A 25,569-nucleotide genomic window follows, 5' to 3' on the forward strand; every position below is an offset into this window, starting at 1 on the left:
TACCATTTTTAAGGATGAATTCCAGAATGTAAAAAAGGTATCGATACTGAAGTATAGTATCGATACCACGATAGGGAAGTATCGGTAATGGAGTTAGGGTACCGATACTATTCAAATTTAAATTTGGAATTAAATGCTTTTTTCAGTTTATGTTATTAAGGATTGATTATAGTGATACGAATTACGATATTTATTTAGATGGTATATTTGTGTAGATATTAAACGAAGGCAAGGTCCAAATGATTCAAAGTTGTAAGATCGATCTAGAGTGATAAGTGTTTTTCTTTGACTAAGTGAGGCTAAGGTGAGTGTATACTACCATAATATATGGTGATATGGGAAATAAGACTTGCGATGAGTCTATTTCCAATGTTAAATTGCATGATTTTATGAATACACGTATATTATTGATATAGTTTCTATGTGTACATGAGTACATGCATATGTATGTATATATATTATGTGCATTGTTATGCATGAGCTATGTGTTACATGTTATATTATGTGTTACATGATCTATGTGGATATATGAGAAAATGATATAAGCTATGTGATCATGAGCTATGTGAATACATGTCTGTGTGATAACCTATGTGAACTGGTATAATTGACCTATACGATTAAATGAAAAAATGAGATAAGCTAAATATCATTGACCTATGTGATAACATGAGAATATGATATAAGCTATTTGGTATTGACATATGTGATTATATGAACATGTGATATAAGCTATGTGATGAGGATCTATGTGCTTATATGTTTATGTGATATTGAACTACGTTATTATATGAATGTGGAATGTGTAAATGGTAAAGCCCATAAGTATGTGATATGATAGCTAAGGGTATAATTGGCATACCAAGAGTCGAGCGTTCTACGCGGTCCTTCGGGATAATAATATGTGGTCTTTCGGGACATTTCTACGCAGACCTTTGGGACAATACTACGTGGTCCTTCGGGACATTTCTATGTGGCACTTTGGTGCAATTTATATGAGTTGTGGTGACAACATTTGTGCACAACCTCAATGCACTCACATATCTTAAGTTCTCAATGATGTACCATAAGCTATTAAAAGAAAAGATATAATGAGATGTGATCATGATAATTATAATGACAATGATAATGATGTTGATAATGATATTGATGATGATGATGATGATGATGATGATGGTGTTGATGTTGTTGTTGATGAGGATATATATATGTGTGCTCTTATGTTTTTGTTATATGATATGGTTTATAGTTTACATGATTGTATGAAATGCTTAGAATATGATTAATTGATGTGATGTTTTATTATACATTTTATATGCCTCACTAAGTCAATAACTTAGCATGTGAGTGTTTCACATGTAGGTTCAGAGCAGCAAGAAGATTAAAGTTAGGAGTCAAGACAACATAAGCCTTCCGATGATCATATCAGAAAAGATTTAACAGTTCATATTTTGTTGTATTAAATATGGTTGGCATGTAATTAAAGGTTAAATCGAATATGATTTGATTATTTTTGTAAATGAACTTTATTGTATTTATGCAAATTAATAAGTCTTTTATTTTCAGCGGGAGTTTGAATTTTCTTTATATACTTCGATCTAGGGGTTCCACCGTTTTTATATAATCAAAAGTTTAAATTTTCAACTATCTTTTAAAAGTAAATGATTTGAAAAGTCAATGTGACACCTCGGATTCGTATTCGGGTCGGATACGAGTTGGGGGTGTTACAATATATTTATGTTGCTAATATAATTTTTATTAAAAGATTTTGAAATGAACTGAAAGCTCACGATGTGTTATATTGAGAGTCAAAGGTACAATTGACATTCCATGAGGTGGAGTGTTTATCTGTTCTAATTCTGATATACTTTGGTGTACCGGAGTGTACACTAGTATATATATTCCGATCTGAATGCACTTTGTGTGTATATTGTTATTTTCGATGTGAGCATTGTGTGTGTTGATCTATTTCGATTATGATGATGGTACTGAGATCTGTATTACGCACACTGGTCTGACTCACGTACCTTATATTCTCTTAAATATACTTTGGGCTATAAAAATGAAATATGAAAGTTCTGAAAAGTGTTTGACTTTAAAGGAATGTTAACTGATTATTCTGTCGATTTGATTTATTATGATTTTGTGAAAATCATCAGATGATTCTTTTCAAGTTCCTGGTAAAGTTCAGCATGCAATATCCGGTTTGAATGTTTTGAAATTTTGTCTGTTTTATTTTTAATGATTTTATATATTTTGATATTTTATTTAATTGTTCTCACCTTTAGTATTATTGTCTCACTAAGTTATACTTAGCACGTGATGATTTTTGTGCGTAGGGTCGGATTGAGACACAAATGTTTGTGAGGAGCCTCCCAAGCATCAGTGTGCAAATAATCTATAATATCAGTATCAGTAAGACATCACCGATGTTTCTTTTGACTAGTAGCGGCACGTATAATTATGTTTATTAGTCTGTTTTATCAGTTATGACTATATGATATGTAATAGTAAATTATGACTGTTTAATTTGACTAGTTTAATTTATTAGTATATGATATGCATAATATATATATAATAATATTATGTTTTTAAATTATACAAAATTTCAAGTAGATATAAATAGTTTAGTGTTAAAACTTGAAAATAGTACTGTTTTAAAAGAAACAAAATTTTAAGCAACTGTGAACAGTGATCGTTAGTGAGTTTGATGTGACATTTGATGTGACATTTATGACTCGTATTCTTAGATGTTTACGGGCTATGAGTGTTTCAGAATCGGTCGGGCAAAAAACACCTCGCATTGCCACCTGCACATCCTACTAATTAACGACCAATCTAGTAAAAGTTGATAAATTAAGGGACTAGTAGGTACTTTATCCCTAAATCTTTTCCCTTCTAACACCTGAAGTAGAGTTGGAGTCTGGTATAATTTTTGGGTACAAGAAGTCTTTTCAATTTCATCAAAACGACTGTTACAATCAACAGAGATAGAGGATGGGGAAAATGGAGCAGATTTTACTTCTAGTTTCAGTTTTGTTGGTATCAACATCGTTGCCCGTCTCTCTTTGTGCGAAGAAACCAGTGTCAGCTCCTCGAAAGGAAGACATTCCCTACATCAAATGCCAAGTTTTTGAGAAACTGGCATCACAGTTGTACCAGCAAGTTCAATCCAAACTAGCCCAGATCTCTCCCAAGAAGGTATTTTTATCATCTGGGATTGCTTTATGTTTTTCCCTTTAAATTTTCATTCTTTGGATTCTGTTTTTGATTGGTTTTTGGTGGGGCTTTAGATCTCATAGTATCAAATCATTGAGATTGCGGAGAATGTTTGTAATTTGAAGGAGGAAGCTGATTGGATTTTGAAGATTGATGTAGTTGAGCAAGAAGATAAGTTAGAGGTAAGTCGGTAAATGTTCTCTCAGTGTTGTGGATTTTTTTTAAAGAATTTATGTGCTTTATTGGATATGATATCTATAATTTACGCGAAATTTTTAATCCGAATTCACTTAATTATCGTCGAATGCATATCGGATTTAGATAATATTCAGGTTACGGACTCAGATAAGTGATATCTAAAGGTTCATATTTGGATAATGTTAGTGTGTTTTATCGAAATTTGCTTACTATCACGCATGCTTACCGAGCTCATAATGGTTTGCTTGTGGAGTTAGTATGAATGCATGGGATAACTCGAGGAATTTTCGTACATTTGCAGCTAGTCGAGCTGGGTGCCGAAGGAATTTGCAATACGGAGTGTAAGACGATGAGAAAACTTGTCAGGAGGTTTGATTTTAATAACATGAATGAATTGTTCTTTGTTGTGTTTTGAGATTGTTAAGGATGGATGCTCAAGTGTTCTTTCCTTCTCAGGTTATGGGGTATTCCGATACCAATGTTGCTGAATATATATACAAGTCCAAGCCCGATGCTGAGTCACTGACAAATTATCTATGTAAAGACCTAACCAAGGCATGCAAAACCATGCCTCCCCCATTACCAAAGGTAACCCTATATTTATTGCTGTTTCCAGTAGTTTATTTATCATCTGCTCCATGATTCCGTAGCTGTAAATCAGTAACTGATTCTCGTAAAATGATTCATGTCCTAAAACCTTAGAATGCATTATTTGTCTTTGTTTGATTTCATTTTCTTTCTGTTTTTGTTATGAAAGTTATCGGGGTGAAAGGAATAGGATTGTTGCTTTAGTCGTTTTGAACGGAATCTGCATAATTTGGATCATATGAATCAACTCTTTGCAATTCTCTTCATAAAATGCTTTGAATATAGCAGCCTACTTCTGACTCTCGTACGAAACAACTGTTAGTGTTTAAATGAGCTTGTTGTTGTAATGTTGGATGACAAGCTCCATTGATGAGATTATCTTTTACATCTGGTGTGAGGAAAAGACGGGTCATTTTTTTATCAAACCAGTCTTGTCATTCATATGTACAGGATCGGACTCCGAGAGAACCTTTGTGCCCAAACCAACTAAAGAAGCTGAGATGGAAAAGATGTTATGATCCATGGAGGTGAGTAAAGATTTATTGCTCGAGTTAATAGTATTCTGTTCATACCTGGTGTTATATTTGATCTTTATTTATTACGATTTTAGGGATTTAAATACAAAATCCTTGGATAATGATGACGATGAGGATCAATTTCCATCGAATCTGGTACTTATTGGGATCCCACTGAGGATTAAAGTTTTAATGTGATTTTTGTTTTGATTATTATCTTTTATTGTTTTTCTTTGCTCAGGGAAAAGCTTTGAGGGGAAAAGAAAGTAAAAAAGGCGATTGGAAACAGATGATTGTCAAAGGAGTAAAAGATGCCGGTGAAACACTGAAGAGACATGCAACCAAGGTCTCCTTCAGTGGGGGGAAGGATTAAAATCGAAGGCTGCCAGCAAGGCCGAACTTTAAGATACACCACGAATTGTAAGTGTGAGGGATACACATTCTCGGTTTTCTTCGACTGCGTTAATGGGTCGGAAGAATTTGATCGCATTAGATAGTCGAGGAAGTCTTTATGCGTCTTTGGGGAAGTTTTGATGATTTCCTTTCCATCCATGGGCTGTCTTAACTAGTGTCTTGCCGGCTGCAATACACAACCTGTTGAACTCTTGCTGTCCGTTTTATTTTAAGGTTCAATAGCACATCGCCTTCCACTTCCACTGAGTCTGAACTCGATTGATATTTTTCGGAGGCTTTAATTCGAAAGCGTTCAAGCATAATTTACTTGGAACCATAAGAGTAGTCGACTTTTTTGTTTTTTCAAGACATGTTGAAAAGGGATTGGTCTCCAATGTTACTTCTTTCTTCGGGATCAAATCCAAGGATTTTGTATTTAAATCTACGATTTTCCGAATGTTTTAAAACTATAATGCTGCTAGGTACCTAGCAAGCACCAACTAAATTAAATTATAAAATACATTATATTCTATTAAATATAATTGTAATTCAATTTTACCTATTGATTTTACAATAAATGCACGTGTGATTAATGACTCTAATTAGCCATTTTACGAACTTAATTATCATGCAAATTATATTTAATGTAAGTACTTAGGCCACTTGATTATCTAAGAATCATTATTAGTATATCGTTATCTTAGATGTTTAAATCATAAAACCCATGATTGGTTTTGAAAATGGTAAATATTTTTATTTGTTTTTGTAGCCAGGTGCGGAGCTAGAAATTTTAGACTACGATGTCTGACTAACATCGTTTTACTCGTCAAAATAAAATAAATCTCTACAAAAATAAAATAAATAAGTGAAAAGTAGAACAGTGGAAGAGGGTTGATCCACAAGGAAATATTGGAATCTCTTATGCGATTTATGTTGATTTCATCCAGGAAGCTATAACAAAACAAAATAAAGAAAAGAGGGTTGTGGTAGACGAATTTAAGATGAAGCAAACTAAGTAAAATCAAATAAATAATTGAATAAAGTAATGAATCAGAAGAAAGCAGTAAATAATTTGGGAAAAATTACGATGAGAGAAATGCCTCGAGCTACCTTTGTTTCGATTCCTTCAATTATAGAAACATATTTTTGCTCCGGGATTCATGTCGGTTACAGTCTACAAGGCCCAATCCATTGTAACTTGTCATTCTCTTGTGTAACCGATCTTCCCAAGTCTATCTTTGAAAGACGATTCTTGAGTGTATTAACTATATCTATTGTCGTTAAAACATTCAGATTAAAACACTGGAAAGGCTTGACTCGGATGTTATCTCGTCGAGAATCGATTTCGATCTCGTTTCCCTTAGCGGACCGTGGCTAAGTGTGTTCACAGGAGGTCGAAGTGTCACAGGCCGATCCTTCCTCCCAATAGTATTTTCAAACAATGTTCGGACCAACATCGACCTTTTAATTCGAAAACGTTTAAAAATTATGAACAAGACCGATTGCCAAGCTCTTTTATCATAAAAAGAGAAAGTATCCCAAAGGGATTTAAGCACTTTTTTCGATTCTCACGAATAAAATCGATTCATTACTAGCTCTTGACACTAGGAAATTAGCTAAGCATGATATTGATCATCATACTTAGCATGGATTTGTAAAATAAAATAACTTGGAAATGAAAGAAAGTGAAAAGAAAATGAAACTTTAATTAAAATAAAAATGCCAAAAAATAAACAAAGTAAAAACAAGATAAGTTCAAGCGTTTACCCATGAAGGGTATTTATAGGCTCCTTAGTTCTAGAAATAAAAAAATAAATTCAATATAATCTAAATGATAATTCAAGTATTTTAAATTTTAAACCAAGAAATTGAAATCCTAAAATCTCTATTCAAAATCGCGCTGAGTAGATATGCTTCCAGAACCTTCCAGTATCTTCTGTAATTCTTCCACATCAGCCCCGCATCGTGCCCATACTCCCAGCCACAATCAAAAAAAAAAAGGTTCAGAATACATCCTTTTGCTACCAATTCCAATAAACTAATCACTGTAGAGAAAATTAAAAAAATCAATTCAATAGTGAAAATTTCTTAAAGCATGAGAATTATCAAATAAAAAGTGTCAATCTCAAGCACTCATCTAATTCCCCCTCACTTGTCTCATACTTACCATCAAGCATGCTCGAATTAAACTAATCAAACGCTTAATCTTCCTTCCCCCAAACGATTGCATGCTTAAAGCAAAATCATGAAAATCAAGCTCATAAAAATAACTTGACTTAAGCACCAATCAAGTGAACAACCATAAATAAGATCAAATCGACAACCTTGCAATTATATATCATTTATTAATTAAAATTTCAGGCCAACTTAATTCCTCACCATTCACTCAAATCACTCAATGTGTTTCGGGTGTAGAAAACAAGTTCGCTCAAAGTTAAAATTAAACAAGGATCTCCATAGTCTTGTGACATGATTAATTCTCTGCTACTTATAAGAAATAAGATGCAAGATCATTAGGACTTTAGAAAAGGGTGTAATGGGGCTTAGGTAAAGGTAGGAAAAAGGCTAAACAAAGGGTAAAAATCAAGAAAGAATTTATAAATTAGGCACCCAAAGTTCACAAATAAATGACAACAAGAATATGTACAAAAGCAAATCAAATTAAACAATCATTTTGTTTTTTTCGACTTTTTTTTTCCCCTTTTTTCCTTCGAATGCCACTGTTTTTCTTATTTTTTTCTATTTTTCTAGAAACTAAGGTGGAAAGAAGCTTTTAATCCTTTGTCTTGACAAAGGTACAAAAAAAAGGTAAAAAATGTTTTATGGCTTATAATGAAGGTGAAAAAAAAAGAAAATGGACATAGCCTTCAACTTAGTTCACTAGTCGAAAAGAAACGGTAGTTTTTTTAGTTAGCTAAAAATGGGAGTAAATGCTAATGCCTAAATCATGTCAATGCATCAAATTTCACATGTAATCTCACAATGTATCCAAGCAACAAGTTCTATATTTTCATCATTCAATTTGACACTCTCAAGCAAGAAAAAGAGCATAAAAATAAGGAAATGCATGATCAAGGCTCAAAATCTCACAAAGTGGACAAACAATCAAGCTAGGACATGAATTCAATTAAAAAAATCAAGACATATTGCAAAAGGTCCTCCGGAGGTAGGAGAGAATGATGTTCTCCTCAAGGGCATGGAGACGTTCAGTAAAATGGGCACTTGTTCTTGTGTATTCAGACGATGCAAATATGGAGAGCGGAAAGCAACGGAAAGGGTTCATTTTAATTACGCATTCAACTAATTCAACCAAACATGCCATGAGACAAGTAAGACTGAATTTCATTCAACATTCCCCCCACTTAATCGTATTGTCCAATACAAAATAAATCAAAATGAAAGCATAAAGAGAAGGGTAAAGGAAACTCCCTATGATCAATGGTGACAGTGGCCACGGCCACGGTTAGGGCGGAGGTAGGAGAGAATTATGTGATGTTCTCCTCAAGGGCATGGAGACGTTCAGTACAATTGGGCACTTGTTCTTGTGTATTCAGACGATGCAAAGATGGAGAGCGAGTTGGTGCATTCCGGCAAGTGAAGACCCGCTCGGTCCGTGGTGTCATAACTTCTGGTGGAACAAAGTAAGGCACAACGGGTGATCCGACAAGCAAACCCATAAAGTTGAAACAACGCTCATATAATCCATCCATATAAAAGGCGTAAGTATAATTACAACATCGAAATTAGCTATAGGGGTGGCTAATTGAGAAATATATGGACAAGTATAAAAGGCTGGTTGGATTGAATGAAGATATCAAATTATAAGGAACCAAAAATCGATATTTACCTTTCTCCAATGAATATACAACAAAGGGAAAATAACTCACTCTTACTCAAAATATCGGAGGAGTCATTCCATCTCAAGAAATTTTACACTAAGAAGCGATGGATGTAACACAATTTCGGGTCGTGGAGGTGAATTGCCTTCACCGAGCGTGGGTTAAAAGGTTGAGTGCCAAAACCAGTAAGCATGGAGTACACCGCACCTACATCAAAATCCTGCAGAATCTCAATCAAAGCGTTAAATAATCTAGACTTGAGAAGTTTGTCTCGAATCCCATAACAAGATTAAAATCAGAGATAGACATATCAAATTGATTTATGCCTAAACGAAATGACACTACGCTAGAAGACTCGACATTGATGAACCGAGCTTGCAAGAATGTGAAAGTCGAATAAAAATTCAAAAACTATTTCATAAAATGTGTTGTGCTTTATTTGTGAGTAAAGTGTCCATCCAATAGCAACAAAATAAGAAACAACATCATCCTGAATGTGCAAATTTTCAAGAGTTCGTATTGGAATATACTTACATACTCGGAAAGGGAGGTGAAGGATATCTTGAAAACGAACGAGATGCTCATTTTAGAAGTGAATGAACCCCTTTAAGTTCTCCTCAGATGACACAACGTAGGTGCGACCTCGTCTATTACTTTTTGGGTGTTCAGATGTCGGCGGTGGACTGGCCAGAGGTGATGAAACTGCGTTCGAACTAGAGGCTTGATTGTGCAATGATTATTGTCCGAAACAGTGGTGACAAGACTGTGCAACGTCGGGATGTCCCAAAAAGTGATCGGTCAAAAAGTCCTATGTAAAACCAAAGGAAGGATGGTACATCAGTTGATATGATCCCGGTTATGTGTTCTGCGTCATATATGAGTGTGCCATGATAGTGGTTGAATAGATGTAACAAAAATGGTGAAGGATGTTTATGGTTGGCATGGAGAATGATAGTAATTCAAAGGATGGATTGTGACCCTCTAACTATATGAGTTAGGAACCAACAATATAATAAGGTGGAAAGGTAGAAGTGGTAGGATAGGGAACGTAACCCACTAGCTATAGATGAGCTAGAAAACAACGCTATAACAAAAGGGAATGGATGAAAACTACAAGACTATCTTGAATCTGATAAAGTTCTACAAGAGAACAAGAATAAAAGCAACATCTTAAAGATGTTATATATTCAAATGTGTGTCTACAAATGATCCCAAAGGTGCCTATTTATAGCATTTCTAAGCAGCATATGAAAATACTCAAAAGATTAAAGCATTCTCATCAATTGAGTAATAAAATGCACTTGAATGCTTTGTCTTCTTATCTTCAAGGTTGGTTGCATATTCTAGATCATTTTGGGGATGAATCTAGACAATATGAAGCTGACTTTGGCCTTAATTTCGTCCAATGGGTGAAAGACTCTTGTTATTCCATGCTGAAAATTGTCTTAATAAGTGAATTAGATCACCCTTCATTGAATGATCCCTTGAAGAATATGAACAACCCTTGAATTAGATGATAACAATCATATTTGAATGCCTTGAATTAGTGAATTAAGAGTCCTTAAATGGCTTGTCACTTGGCTGAAATTGAAAAGAATCTTCCTTGGCTCAAACTCATCCAAATCATCCATGCATAAAATTCCCATAACAAAATTCCAGCCTGCACTGACTTCAATAAATTGATCATATCTCAAGCTCCCAATATCGGATTGAGGTGATTCAAAAAGGAGTTGGAAAGATAAGAGATAAAGGAATAATTCCCAATTGATCTATAGAACCAAGCACGTATGTATCACATCCAGAATTGGAAGACATTCTGACTTACATTCTTGCATCTGATGAAACCATTCAACTTCTCTCATGCACCTAGACACAAAGGTGAGCAGTATTCAATCTTTAATTGAAAACATGAATGAAACAATTAAGAGTTAGTTTAATAAATGAACTAGATTGATGAATGAATTAGTTTTATTAATGAACTAACTTTATTAAATGACTAGATACATGAATGAAGTAGCTTACTAAATGATCTAAAGGCATAAATAAACTACTTCCCTAAATGAATTAGATGATTTAAATGCAATGCATGCTTAAATGAACAACACACTTATTAAAGGAAATGAACGTTATGCAAACTTTTAAATTCTCATGCAAGTTCAAGCACAAGCATAATCATGCAAATGAATGATAAAATATAGTGCATAAATGAGCAAGTGGAGAATGAAGTAAGGTAGAACTCCCTTTGAATCAACCTTGGTGAACTTCAATGATGTGATCAAATCAAAAAGAAAATTTGGGATGATTAGGATCACATCATGAGTAATGGTTGAATAGAAATATGACTAGATTTTACCTCCGAGTAATGGTTGTCGGTAGCAGAATGCATCGAGAAAGAGGGGACGATCAAGTGCCTCGGGTGAGAAGGAAATCATAGTGACCGAAAAGAGGATGAGGATGCCACTTTAGACATTGAATGAAAGGAAGATAAAGGTGACCGTGGCGGAGACGAGTGACAGTAATGACTAGGTCTGCCAATGTCGGGATGGCGTGATCGGCGATTAATCAATTGAGGAGAGGCAAGGGATAGTTCGGCCGACACATGTGGATGCACTTGGCCCTACTGTTGTCACCCATAGCTTGTAGAAGAGTTGGGGTGGGTTTGGATTCACTAGGACCTCCACGAATGCCGCAAGAGCGGAGAAACACTGACATCCACCAAAGACGGTTGGTGGAACGAACGTCCCATCATTACCTTGGTGGTGAAGCAAACCATTTTCCGGTATTTGTAGGGTATCTGAACGATGGAGATTGGAGGTTGGTGGAGGCTCATGACGTAAAATAGAAAGGGTACAAGGGAAAAGTCATCCAACCAAAATGAAGAGAGGGGATGTGAAGAAGATAGAAGGCGGTGGGTTAAAATAAATAAAAAACAAAAGAGGATAACTTTTTTAGGGATTTTTTTTAAAACTTACGTGATGATTGGATAGGATTGTTTCAAAATTTGAAACACTCAATCCTATTGGCCGGTAAAGAGGTGGGAAGTCAAAGGTGGGAATCAAAGTGAGGTGGTTTTGCTAACGTGCGTCGCGCCTGATGAAGGAACGCTAACAGCGTCGTGTTTAATGAAACGATGCACCTTTATTTAGAGAAAAATTTCACGCCTGCTGCTCAACAATTTGGCCAAAACTTTTTTATTTTCGATTGAAAATTTCACTTATCAACTCTGATTTAAATCAGATAAAAATGCATTTGTTCCTAAAAAATTAAAATTAAAATTATTTACAGAAAATTAAGAAAAGAAATCAAAGAATGAAGATAAAAAAGAAAAAAAGTGGGTTGCCCCCCACAAGCACTTTGTTTAACGTCATTTAAGCTCGACGACCTTTATTTTTCAAATTCTCAGTTTTTCCAAATTTATTTCCTCAATTAGTCTGATTGGTGCACCTGAACTATCTTCAACTTCCATGGCTCCATGAGGAAAAACATCGATTATCGTCAAAGGTCCAATCCACTTAGATTTAAGCTTTCCTGCAAAAATTTTAAATTTTGAGTTAAACATGAGAACTTTTTGCCCAACAAAAAAAGATTTAAATGAATTTGTTTTGTCATGAAACACCTTCATTTTTATAGTGTTGTACGCTATCGTATGTTTTTCAGCGATCTCTTGGATGTGTAATTTCCATGCTTTGTCTACAACACTCATCTCCATGTTACATTCCTTAATGACCCAATACGCCTTACGCTCAAGCTCGACCGGCAAGTGGAAAGATTTGTCGAAAACAAGTCGATAAGACATGTCGATAGGTCCCTTATAGGTCGTCCAATACGCCCACAAAGCATCAACTAACTTCAAGCTCCGATCCTTCCAATTTGATTTGACGATCTTCTCAATGATGGATTTAATTTCCCAATTTGACATCTCCGCTTGTCCGTTAGTCTACGGATGATAGGTCGTCGCGATTCGTTGAGTAACACCGTATTTTTTCATCAACGCATCAACAATCCGATTGATAAAATGCATTCCTCTATCGCAAATGATCTCTCTCAGAGTACCAAACCTGGAAAAAATAAAGTCACTCAAAAAATCAGTCGTTGTTTTGACATCATTATTCCGGTAGCTTTTGCCTCTACCCATTTAGAGACACAATAAACCGCCAATACAATATATAATTTTTCAAACGATGAGGTGAATGTGGATCAGATTCATTGGCATTTCACTTCTTCGACTTAAGTTTCTGAAGCATTGGCACCTGTCGCATGCTTTACAAAAATTGTAAGTATCCTTAAACATATTCATCCAATAAAATATGCACTGAAGAATTTTGTAAGCAGTACGTTTAGGCCCGAAATGACCTCTGTAAGAGTAAGAATGACAAAAGGAAAGTATTGAATTTACTCTCTTTTACTTACGTATCGCCTAACAATTTGATCCAAATAATACTTCCATAGATAGATCATCCCAAATATAGAGCAATACTCTCGTTTAATTCGTTTAATCTCGATTCATGGTAAATTATCGGTAAGTTACTTGTTGCTAAGAAATTTGCCATATCGGCGAACTAAGGAAATGAAGTGCGCACCTCTATCAAATTCTCTTATGGAAATTATTCTCGAATGGGCAATTTGATCGGTGACGTTGACAAACGGCTGAGATGATCAACCACCAAGTTTTCTCTTCCTTTTTTATCCTTAATTTCAAGGTTGAACTCCTGAAGGGAAATAATCCACCCTATTAATCTCGACTTTGCTTCCTTCTTGCTCATCGTGTATTTTGGTGTTGCATGATCGGAAAAACAAAAATTTTAGTTCCCAGTAAGTATGAACGGAATTTTCTAATGCAAAAATGACAATAAATAGTTATTTTACGTAGTCGAGTAATTGTGCTGACCCGATTCGAGGGTCCTAGAAGCATAGGCGATCACGTGATGTCCTTCCCCATTCATTTGGCCAAGAACGACTCACACGCTAAAGTCAGATGCATCCACATGATTTCAAATGGAAAATTTCAGTCCGGGGGTTGTACAATTGGCACGGGAATAAGTTTTTCCTTTAATGCAACAAAAAAATCCTTGCAAGTTTGATCCAAATCAAAGGTGGCATATTTTTGCATTAATAGGCATAAAGGTTGCGCCAATTTGGAGAAATCCTTTGTGAATCACTGGTAGAAACCTGCATGACCAAGGAAGCTACGAATTTCCCTCACTGAAGTGGGGTATGGAAGTGAGCAAAATTACGTCAGTTTTAGCCTTATCAATGACAGTTCCCTTGGTCAAAACCACATGCCCGAGAACTAATCCCTTACTCACCATGAAATGCCACTGCTCATAATTTAAAACCAAATTAAATTCAATGCAGTGATTTAAAACGTAGGAAAGATTAGATGGACATTGGGAAAAGGAATTACCATTAATGGTAAAATTGTCCATAAATACCTCGATTCCTCGCTCAATGTGTTCAGAGAAGATACTTAGCATGCATCGTTGAAATGTGGCAAGAGTATTGCAAATGCTGAATGTCATTCTTCTGGTTCTTTTGGTCTTCAGGTGCCATTGGAACCTGAAAAAAAATCCAAAAAACCCGTCAAGATAGCAATTATATGATTTACTAACAAGTCTCTCGACCATTTGATCAATAAAAGGCAAAGGAAAATGGTTATTTTGGGTTTGAGAGTTAAGTTTTTTGTAGTCAATGCACACTCTCCAACCGTTCTATAATCTCGTCGGAATCATCTCTCCTTCGGTGTTTTTGACAAATGTAACTCTGATCTTCTTTGGAACGACATGGATCAGACTTACCCTTTACTATCGGAGATGGGGTATATGATATCGGTGTCAAGTAATATTGAATTTCTTTTTTCACAACCTCCATCATCCGTAATTTAATCACCGCTGGCCTTCCCTCGTCAGTTTCACGCCTTCCTCCGTTTTGATTATATGCATACACGTGGATGGACTTAAGCCTTAATATCAGCTATCGTCCATCCAATGGCTTCCTTATTGGTACGCAAAACAGTAATTAAATCTTTCTCTTCTTCCTTTGAAAGTTTTCTAGAAATGATAACCGACAAAGTTTGGTTATCGCCCAAAAATGCATATTTGAGGTGTGAGGAAAGTTGTTTTAATTCCAATTTTGCCTCCTACAAAATTGAAGGAATAGGTTTAGTTCTAGAGGGTATTAGGCAAAAATTAGAAATAGGCGAGATAAGTTCATCTTCCTTTGAAAGTAAGATAGATAAAATAACTGAAATAGTCAACTCTCTTGTTGCAAGAAAGATTGGAACCAACAGATTATGTGGAATATGTGTATCTGATCATCCAGTAAACGATTGTCCACTGATTCAATATGACATATCTGCTCAGTTAAATCAAGGCACCTCCACCACCCCAACAGTCGCAAAAGTTATCATTAGAATCAATCATCGAGAGGTTGGCTCTTTCCTAGGAAAAATTCCAGATTCGTATTGAAGCCCACTTCCAAGAGATAGACAAGCAGATAAGCCAACTAGCTCAGATCGTGGGACATTTGGAATCACAAGGTAAACTTCCATCTCAAACCGAGGTAAACCCAAGGGAGAATGTCAGTGCTATCACTCTTCGGAGTGGTACAGTTGTACCTATTCCAGAAGATGAAGCAATCCACAAAGAAAAGAATGTTGTTGACTCAGGATCCCAAAATAATAGAGATGAATTACAAACGGATCCAATACCATCTCCTTATGTTGTGTCACCACCTTTTCCATCAAGGTTAGTAAAAAGGGATAAACAAGCTGAGGAAAAGGAAATATTATATGTATTTTGAAAGGTGGAAATTAATATACCTCTCCTTGAGGTTATTCGAACGGTTCCAAGATATGACCGGTTTTTGAAGGACCTTTGCACAACAAAGAGAAAACTTACCGGGAACGAGAAGGTAAATCTGAGAGAACATGTCTTAGTTATATTCCAACGAAAGTTTCCATAAAAACTAAAATTCCGAGGTATGTTTGCAATAGCCTGTAAAATTGGAAAGGTTGGGATAAAGTGAACCATGTATGATCTTGAAGCCTCTATTAATATGATGTCTCTCTCTGTTTATAATATGATTACTAATGAGCCTTTGAATGATACAAAAATATCAATTCAGCTTGCCAACAGATCTGTCATCTACACGGAAGGACTCTTGGAAAATGTATTGGTGAAGGTAAATGACTTAATATTTTATGTAATTGACATGGTGATGTGATCCAATTCAGCATCATGTTTAACTTTGCTATTCCAACCTTTCAAGGGAAGAAACTTTCTATCTTTATACATAATGATGCCTATTTCATATGCTATAACATAGTTATATTCATATACATATATTACATCTATAGCTATAATGATAATAACTTATTCATTATTATGTGTGAAGCATAAGTTATTATTATATACTATAGTACACATCTTTATATTATACACATTAATATAGTTCATATACTTAACTTATTCTTTATATTATGTGTGTAGGCACATTTTGGCCACAACTGGGAGCTACATTGGAGCTAAATGGTAAAAGCAAAGGTAAGTAAACTTACATGGGAACGTTTATGAGAGTTTAAGGAACATTTGGTGAAAAGTTGTCCGGAAACCCGTGAGCTCATAGTTGGATTGAGCTAAAGATTTGAGCTGCAAGATGACTTCAATTCAGTTGGGGAGTTGCACCATCATCATCACTACTTAGGACACTTCAAATATGTCATAAGTCAAATTTTGTGAGATCGTACCTTTTCGTAAATAGTTGCCACCTCAAGAGGTACCTTTTCACAATTAGCTGCCATAATGTTCGCCATGCTACAACTCATCTATGGCCAGCTCACCTCCAGCTCATTCACCCTAGAACTAGCTCAAACATGAAAGGTTACCTTCCAACAATTGTGACCTTTCATGAATGATGTTGCCCATAAAGATGCCCTTTCATTAAGGTGCACGTTGGTGAAGAGTTTACATCCATTAGAGGCATAGCACGATGCCTATTCGACCACCACTCACATGCCTTGCAAATGGAGACTTTGGCGCCAACTTGGGGAGACACAACACCATTCAGCCAAGGAAGGTAACTTTAGCGCCAAGATGAACAAGCATGTTACCATTCGGCTAAGGGAGATGAATATTCATCCTAGCCAAATCATCATGACCCCTTTGAAGAGGTAGCTGAACCATTACCAAGCCAAGGGACTTCTCCTTTCATTTTAAAGCATTATGTACTTTCATAAAGAATCATGTACTTGTTGAAACATTACGTGACTATTTCGCCAAGCCCCTCTCATATCCTATAAATTGAGAGGCTTGCTATCATTTGTACTCATCTCATTTCATAATATAAACAAATCTTTGTGAGTGAAATCTCTCTTCAAAGTTCTTTGTGAACTTTATCGATTAACCAAGTATATTTCTTATACATGTGGCGTCATTCCTTCACCTTGATTCCTAAATTCCTAGATTTTATATCTAGTGGGTTGAAGACACAATCACCACCCCTCAAGCAAGTTTGTGAAGATCGGGATTGTGCTTTCTAGCATAGTTTCTTCTTTGACGTGTTTGAGATACAACATCACCGCCATCTTCCATTCTGTCGCGACCGTCTTTCGATTGGGCCCTGGAATTGGGCTTCGACTTGAAAATTGTGGATTGGAGTCGCCACCGACCATTTTAAAATGAATTTAGGTAGGTCGGACACCATCTTACCTGATCTGCGTTTTACCAGAAACGTGTCGGGTTCGGGAGTCGGTTACGGTCAAGGAAGGATTAGCACCCTTGAACCGCCCTTTCGGTACCAATTAAATTTTCGGTTGTCTTTAATTGAGAAAATTAAGAATTTAAATTAAAATTTAAATTTCCGATTTGAGTTTCTTACCTTTGATTGGTTGGAATTTCTCTAAAAAAGGTCAAAAAATTTTAGACAAAAATAATAATAATAATAAATGAATATTAAATAAATCAAAATAAAATAAAATAATAAATCAAGAGAAAAAACGAAAAAAAAGTTAAAATTTAAAGAAAATATAAATAGGAAAAAGGATCAAATTAAAATGAATTAACTTTTTGAGTTCAAAACAGGACTAGATTGCATTAATTGAAAATTCAGAGAAACAATCAATGTACATGTGACCAAGTTGAAATAAAGCAAAAGATTATGTACAAATATAAAAGTGTGTAACTCTTGGGTGATCTCTTTCCCACTTAGACCAAAAAGTTTGAGAAAATATCACCCCTAAGGCCCACGTGAAATGAGTATGTGCTTTATTCATTATACCTTGTTTAGACTTAAAAAAAACTAAAGTAATATGCTTTAATCCTCCCTCAGCCGACAAAATAGAACCCCCAAAGCTCTTCTTTCTCATTTTTCACTTGAGAGATGATAAAAAAACAAAGGCCCCTTTCAACCCCAAACAAGACTAGAACTAACCTGACGTTAATGGTAACGAAGTTACCTTCGATGAGCTTCAGATGTGGTGGCTCCGATGAACGACAACAGCGAACAAGGTGGGCCTTTTTTCTTTTTTTGTATATTTTTTCGAATGGGTTTTTGATGGCTTGGTAATTCTCTCTTTTTTGGTTTGGTTCCTCTGCTCGTACGGTTTGGTTTATTCGAAAAAAAAGTTGTTTCTTTTCGAATGCTCTCCTCCTTTCTCAGATTTCTCTTTTATTTAGCTTCGGAATTGGTACAAAAGCTTCGATAAGTATTTCACCGCAACTTTGTAGTATGTATTTCGTGAGTAATATTTTATCTAATCTCTATGGGTTTCCCCTGTCCTTGTACTGTGTTTTACATCCACTATTTATAATGAAGACAAAAACACTATTTTTAGTCTCAAGTGTAGAGTCCTAATCGTGTTGAAATTTGTTGCTTGCACGTTTGTTGGTGAGTTGGACTGCTCCAAGGAAACTGGCGTGGATGCAGGTCGTTGGGGCGAGACGTGCGGCCATGAGAATCTACACGAATTGCGCCGGCTTAGAACGACAGAACTAAGGTTCTGGAAACCCTTTGTTACTGGGTCACGTGCTTGGTCTGTTGGGCCTCACATGTTTCTGCTGGGCTCTTTGGTCTTGGGCCTGTGAAATAAAATGTAAATATGTGTGTATATATATGTATATAATTATATAAATATTATATAAATAACGGTGGACGAAATTAAATGTCTTCAGCTGCCCTCTTTGCTATTATCGTGTAACAAAAATAGAGCAAAGATTAAAAGACACAAATTCGTCCATATCGAATATCCTCTGTCGTAGAGTTTGAAATCCGATGTCTGACTGGTTTGTCAATCGAATTGAAGTATGAATGACTCCCTGTTATTAAGTCGCAGATGGCTCCTCCGTCGCGAAGTCGAGTCCATCTTGAAATGATGTGGACTTGAAGTCGTAGTTCGAAATTTGAATCGAAATGTGGTTTCTCGTTGTCAAATTGTAGTCAAATTCGGTCTTCTTCTCGGTTTAAAGACCTTGGTTTAAATATTCGACTGGAAAGTAGTTCATTGACTACACCATGTGATTGATACGCCCTTGAGCAGACAATTTTGTTGATAGATAGCCCTTCTCGCCTTGAGCTATGCTGTAAATAATGCGTCTTTGAGTTGAATGACATGGTTCAGATGATGCTTCGAGAGAAGTTGTCTCAAAAGAGACAGAATTTGTTTCAAGGAAAACGATCTCAAAGATATCTGTTTTTCATGAGAAACGGTCTCAAGGGAGACAAGATCTTGTTTCATGAGAAACTGTCTCAAGGGAGACGAAATTAGTTTCAAAGAAACAGATTCAAAGATTTTGTTTTAAGGGAAACTGTTTCAAGAGAGACAAAATTTGTTTTAAGAGAAACTGTCTCAAGAGAGACAAATTTTATTTCAAGAAAAACAATCTCAAAGGTTTTTGTTGACAGATAACTCCTCTAGCCTTGAGTTATGCTGTAAATGATGTGCCCTCGGAGCTGAGTGGAATCGAACTCGGGGGTCTTTGGCAGATAGCCCTTCTCGACTTAAGCTATACTGCAAATGATGTGTCGTGAGCTGAGCGTAGAACTCAAAGGTCTTTTGTTGGCACAACCCTTCTAGACTTAAGTTGTGCTGCAAATGATATGCCTTGGAGCTGAGCGTAGTCGAACTCGAAGGTCTTTGGTTGGCAGATAACCCTTCTCGACTTAAGTTATGCTGCAAATGATGTGCCCTCGAAGCTAAGTGTAATCGAACTCGGGGGTCTTTGGCATATAGCCCTTCTCGACTTAAGCTATGCTGCAAATGATGTGTCGTTGAGCTGAGCGTAGTCGAACTCAAAGGTCTTTTATTGGCAGACAACCCTTCTAGACTTAAGTTGTGCTGCAAATGACATGCCTTGGAGCTGAGCGTAGTCGAACTCGAAGGTCTTTGGTGACAGATAACCCTTCTAGCCTTGAGTTATGCTGCAAATGATTTGTTTAAAAAATGGCTTCCCTTAACGGGTCGAAGCCGGTCATGACTCTTCAGGTGGTTCCTTTGAGCTAGTCTGAACCAAATGAGACAATCTTTGGATGACTCCCCTTTTACGGAAAAGCCCACTGATAAATTCTGATAGCCGGATATCTTCTGTTGTGGAATTGAAATCTGGCTTGAAGGCATTAACTGGAAACATGCTACTCAATGTTGAGTTGAGCTGGACTGGATTTGTTCTGAATTGGTTCTCGAACCTATCTGAAATTAATTACGAGATCTGCAGATATGTCAAGTCGGTTGAGGTGCAGCCTCTCACTGTTGAGCTAAGCAACCACCATCGTTCTTTAAAGGCGCTTACGAATCGAGTATCCTTGACTCTAAAAGCTGCAAAAATCATGTATGCTAAAATGATGAATATGATGCACCTAAGTATGTCTAAGATGCATGCAACATCAATGAATTATGTGTTATCTCTTCTTGCTTTGTCTGCCAATCTGGTCCATGGAATCGATCGTGCCCCTTTTGCTTCTCGAGCTTGGGTTTTACAGACATTTCATATATGAGATTGTTCTGTTCGAAAATGTTTTTCTCCTTTTTCTTGTTTCAGGAGAGAAAATGATAAAAATGTTGTAAAATATTATTCGCAATTGAATCAATATTATAAACGTGAGTTCAACGAATATCAAAGGAATCAATAGCTCTTTTAACGCTTTCAGAGTTACAGATCTTTGACAAATGTTCAAATGGATGGGTTGGCCTCCTTTCTAAGGTTTCGGTAACCAAAAATGTCATTTTTTTGAAATATCGAACCATGCTTTGGCATTTCAATTAGGCGCGGACAAAATTATGCAACTAACATAATCAATTACTAGACCTTTTATTTCGGTCCTCTGAAATCTTCCATTTGTTCAAGCTTTGTAGGCTCCTCTAACAAAGACAGTGCAAAAAATATCGGTCTAAAAATGAAATTCTTGAGTGCTCGTGTGTAGTTGACTATAACAAGTATTCCTTAACTCCCTTAGTCCATCATTACCGAAAATTTCTTGCTTAGATAAATTTGATTTAGTTTACCATTGTTTGGCTAGTTGAATCCATAAAGCCAGGGCGTTTAACCAATTGCTTTAGAGGGACAACTTAATATTATAATCACTCTTATCAAGTTAACTGAAGGGTTCATCTCATCACAAAGTCTTCAGCCTGACAAGAGCAGTGGAGCAAACACCGAATTGCCAAGTGTCCGAGCAATGTCATGGTTTGAACGTATACTCATAAGGCCAGGGCTTTCAAGTTTCCTCTATAACCAATTGCCTTAGCGGAATAGCTCAGTTTTTACAGATATAATTTCTTAAGATTGTCAAGAAGAACCTGTTATAGCCTAGGTATTTGTTGAAAGTCAAATATTTCATCTTTAGAGTTCAATTTTCAAGCAACTGACCTAAACTAGATTCACCTACTCGACTCTTTCATTTGTAAAGATCATCATCATCATTGAACGTCTTAAAAAAAACATAGTAATTGTCATATGCAAATGATGCCCCGTGTTGTCCGCACCTTATGAAAAGAAAGTGTTGTATTGGTTAATTGTAAGAGCAGGGTACGGTGTTTGAGGGTATATTCTGGGTAAGGTCAAGGTCCTTGTTTTAAAACATGTTACTTTGTCAAAGATCCGAAACTTTAAACCATTCACAGAGTTTCTTAATTCAAATGATATTCAGAGAATCGCAAGTTTGCAAATCTGATTCATTGCTCGTCATCATTAAAGTAACATAAATTTATTCAAATGTTCTTAAAAAAACTTGAAAAAGTGGAAAAAAAACAAATTCAAACAGAAATGCCTCAAATGATGAAATGATCTCCCTCACTTGGATGCCCCCAAGTTGTTGAAGTCGATCCAGTTCTGGTTACGCATCTTTTGTACGACCCTTTTGAATACGTAACAGTTCTCAATTGTGTGCCCTGGGACTCCGCCGTGATATTCACAATGCACATTCTTATCATACCACTTGGGGTATGGGGGTTTCAAGGGTTCAACCGGGTATGGTGACACTACATGGGTGTCAAGAAGTTGATGATAAAGCTCTTTGTAGGTCATGGGAACAGGGTCGAAATGTTCCCTTTCCCTCCTTGGTTCTCTGGGATCTTGTTTAGAAGTATCTGACGGTACAGCTGCAGTTGGTTTCGGTTTGGAGATCGTAACACCTTTACTGGCATGGTTGATGTTGTTAATCTCTCCATCCCGCTCTCGCATAGGAGGTTTCCTACTGGCCTCCCCATCTTAATTTTGCCTTGCTTTATGGCCGACTCGACCATTTCTCCAGCCATAACCAAGTCTGAAAAGCTCCCTGACGTGATCGCAACCAGGTGTCCAAAGTATGGGGTCTTCAGGGTCTGTACGAAAAGTTTTCGGGTTTCTATTTCATCCAACGGTGGATGAACTTGCACAGCCAAGTCCCTCCACTTTTGTGCATATTGCCTGAAACTCTCGTTATGCTTCTTTTCCATGCTTTGTAGCGTAACTCGATCTGGCCTTATGTCATTGATATGCTTGTATTGTTCTAGAAATGACTTGGCCAGGTCCTTCTAGGTTTTGATATTTGATCGGCTCAGCTGGTTGTACCACCGAATGGCTGAGCCCGACAGACTCTCCTGGAAGCAGTGGATCAGGAGTTGGTCGTTTCCTCCATATCCTGTCATCTTTCGGCAGAACATGGTGATGTGAGCTGATGGACAACTGTTTCCGTCAAACTTCTCGAACTCCGGGGACTTAAACTTCGGAGGAATAACTAAGTCCGGGACTAGACTAAGTTCTGCTGCATCAATTTCATGGTAGTCATGGTCTCCTTTGACTACCTTCATTTGGTTCTCCAACTGTTTGATTTTTTCCTCCATCTTCTTCGTTTTGTCATCTTCGTCCAAATCCAATACATGGTAATAACCTGGATTGTTTCTAGGGTTAAATACAGAGGACAAGGGCTTTGTTTTTGCAGCAGATGAGTCCCCTCGAAGTTCTGGTAGGATTTCAGGTGAGATAACCACTTGCGGGGTAGGTTGTATAGTTACCCCTTCCGGTGAACCTGCCCCGGGCGCACTGGTCTGTTGTAGGCCAACTAACTTGGCAACGATCTGATCAACCAAGGACTCTTGGTTCTTTGTGATTGTTTCTAGAGTATTTCGACTGTTCTGGTTTATCTTGTCTTCTAGCTCATTTTGTAGTTTCAACATATTCTCCTCGATTTGTATAATTCTGGCTTCCATCCTCTTCTTCTTCAAACGAGTGTTATGTGGATGGGGTGTGTCCAACGCTTGAGGAGGTGTATCCAGTATTTACTCCTTTTGATGAGACATGTATATGTTAGTTAATGTGAATGCAAAGAAAATAACCAAATGCAAAGAAAATAACAAAATGCAAAATGTCTAAATGCATGATGCATGAAATGATCGAGGCATTAATCCAAAAATGTATCTGTTATTAAAAATAATCCTTATTGGGGACAAAAGTGTTTTATCTTTTAAGAGACAAGAATATTCTGACAACTTCTGACATGTTGACTAGTCTTCTGCGTTCGTCTGTCACCGGTTAGATAACCTGTCGAACCGCTCCGACTTATGCAGATGATGAGTTGTTTGCCCCCAAAAAAAGTCTCGAAGGACTGCACCTCCGGCTTCCACTCTCTGCCAAGTCTGTTCCCTAGCAGCAACACCATGGGAGCCCTCTATCAAAGTTTTCTTCTTGAATTCGTCAGCAATGACATTCAGCTCAGCTAGGGTTTCGCCATCTTGTTCTCGTAGTTTTTGAAAGGAGCGTCCGGGTCTGTAACCTTTTCCTCGTTTTGCTCTACAACCTTTGGCAGTCAATTCTTCAAAGATAGACTTTCATTACTTGGTGTATACCCGGTTCATCCTGAGTCTTTTATAATGCACCAGAGTGATCTACTCTTCACTTGTGGGGACCACATAGTCGCCTTGTAGATTGTCCTCTGCATTTTCATCTCTTGTATTACAACCCCTTTGTCCATTAATGCAGATTATTCATGTTTAACAAACACGTTTTTGGTGGATCAACACCTCTTTTAAATGATGCGAATGATGAGAACAAAATGAAAGAGAACAAAAAAAATAATAAAAATAAAAAGAGTTAGTGAGGTAAATCAAAACAATAATAAAAATGAAAAATTCTACCCCACATGATATCTACCCCACATGCTTATTATTCCTACCCGGACATGATCTCTATCCCGCATGCTAATTTCAAACAAAACCTAACCACATGTTTGTCTAGTTCGCATGCTTTGAACAGAAAATAAAGCAGGAAATAAAACAGCCTAGGGTTTGGAATGAGGTTTCGGGGTGGGCTCTAATTCCCTGTACTCTCCCGGTTTAGGTTCTAAAAAGGTACTCGAGTTCCCCTTGTCGGTGCCCCCTTGGGCTTGCCAGACCCTTAGTCCTAAGCCCATTATAAGCTTGTGTGGACTAAGTTAAACTCGAGAGGAAACATTCCCTTATGCCCATACGGAGAATGAATTCACACGAAGGCATAAGGTATATGAATCCCGAAGGTTACTTGCTAGGCTCATACGGTGAATAAATTCACACGAAGGCGTCGCTTTCGCCCCCACTTAAAAGGGTTCAGAGCTCGGGTACAGAGCCTGAGATAGAAACTTTTAAAAAATCTAAAATCATTGAAAAAATGTTAGTACAACTATTTATTTGAAAAAATAATCAAAGGTAAATAATTGGAATCGAATAAATAAATTTAAATTTAAATTTACAATTTTCGCATAAAAAGACAACCGGAAATTAATTCTGGCCTGACTCACTTACCTGTCCCCAGCGGAGTCGCCAAGCTGTCGCGACCGTCTTTCGGTTGGGCCCTGGAATTGGGCTTCGACTTGAAAATTGTGGATTGGAGTCGCCACCGACCATTTTAAAATGAATTTAGGTAGGTCGGACACCATCTTACCTGATCTGCGTTTTACCAGAAACGTGTCGGGTTCGGGAGTCGGTTACGGTCAAAGAAGGATTAGCACCCTTGAATCGCCCTTTCGGTACCAATTAATTTTTCGGTTGTCTTTAATTGAGAAAATTAAGAATTTAAATTAAAATTTAAATTTCCGATTTGAGTTTCTTACCTTTGATTGGTTGGAATTTCTCTAAAAAAGGTCAAAAAAAATTTAGACAAAAAAAAAATAATAATAATAAATGAATATTAAATAAATCAAAATAAAATAAAATAATAAATCAAGAGAAAAAACGAAAAAAAAGTTAAAATTTAAAGAAAATATAAATAAGGGAAAATGATCAAATTAAAATGAATTAACTTTTTGAGTTCAAAACATGACTAGATTGCATTAATTGAAAATTCAGAGAAACAATCAATGTACATGTGACCAAGTTG

General features: G+C 36.6%; 1 long non-coding RNA gene and 1 pseudogene across 1 annotated transcript; one reads left to right on the forward strand and one right to left on the reverse strand.

Annotated features, from left to right (window-relative positions):
* The first annotated feature begins 2,997 nt into the window (after nt 1-2,997).
* Nucleotides 2,998-4,623, forward strand: LOC120173460 (annotated as a pseudogene).
* A 7,474-nt stretch (nt 4,624-12,097) lies between these two features.
* LOC120173450 lies at nt 12,098-13,651 on the reverse strand. The gene is made up of 3 exons (XR_005521061.1): nt 13,333-13,651; nt 12,369-12,810; nt 12,098-12,280 (listed from the first exon to the last, which is right to left on the reverse strand). It is a non-coding gene; the product is annotated as an uncharacterized LOC120173450 (long non-coding RNA).
* Nucleotides 13,652-25,569: the final 11,918 nt, after the last annotated feature.

The sequence above is a fragment of the Hibiscus syriacus genome, unplaced genomic scaffold, assembly GCF_006381635.1.
Source record: "Hibiscus syriacus cultivar Baekdansim isolate YM2019G1 unplaced genomic scaffold, ASM638163v2 tig00111952_pilon, whole genome shotgun sequence".
NCBI lineage: Eukaryota > Viridiplantae > Streptophyta > Magnoliopsida > Malvales > Malvaceae > Hibiscus > Hibiscus syriacus.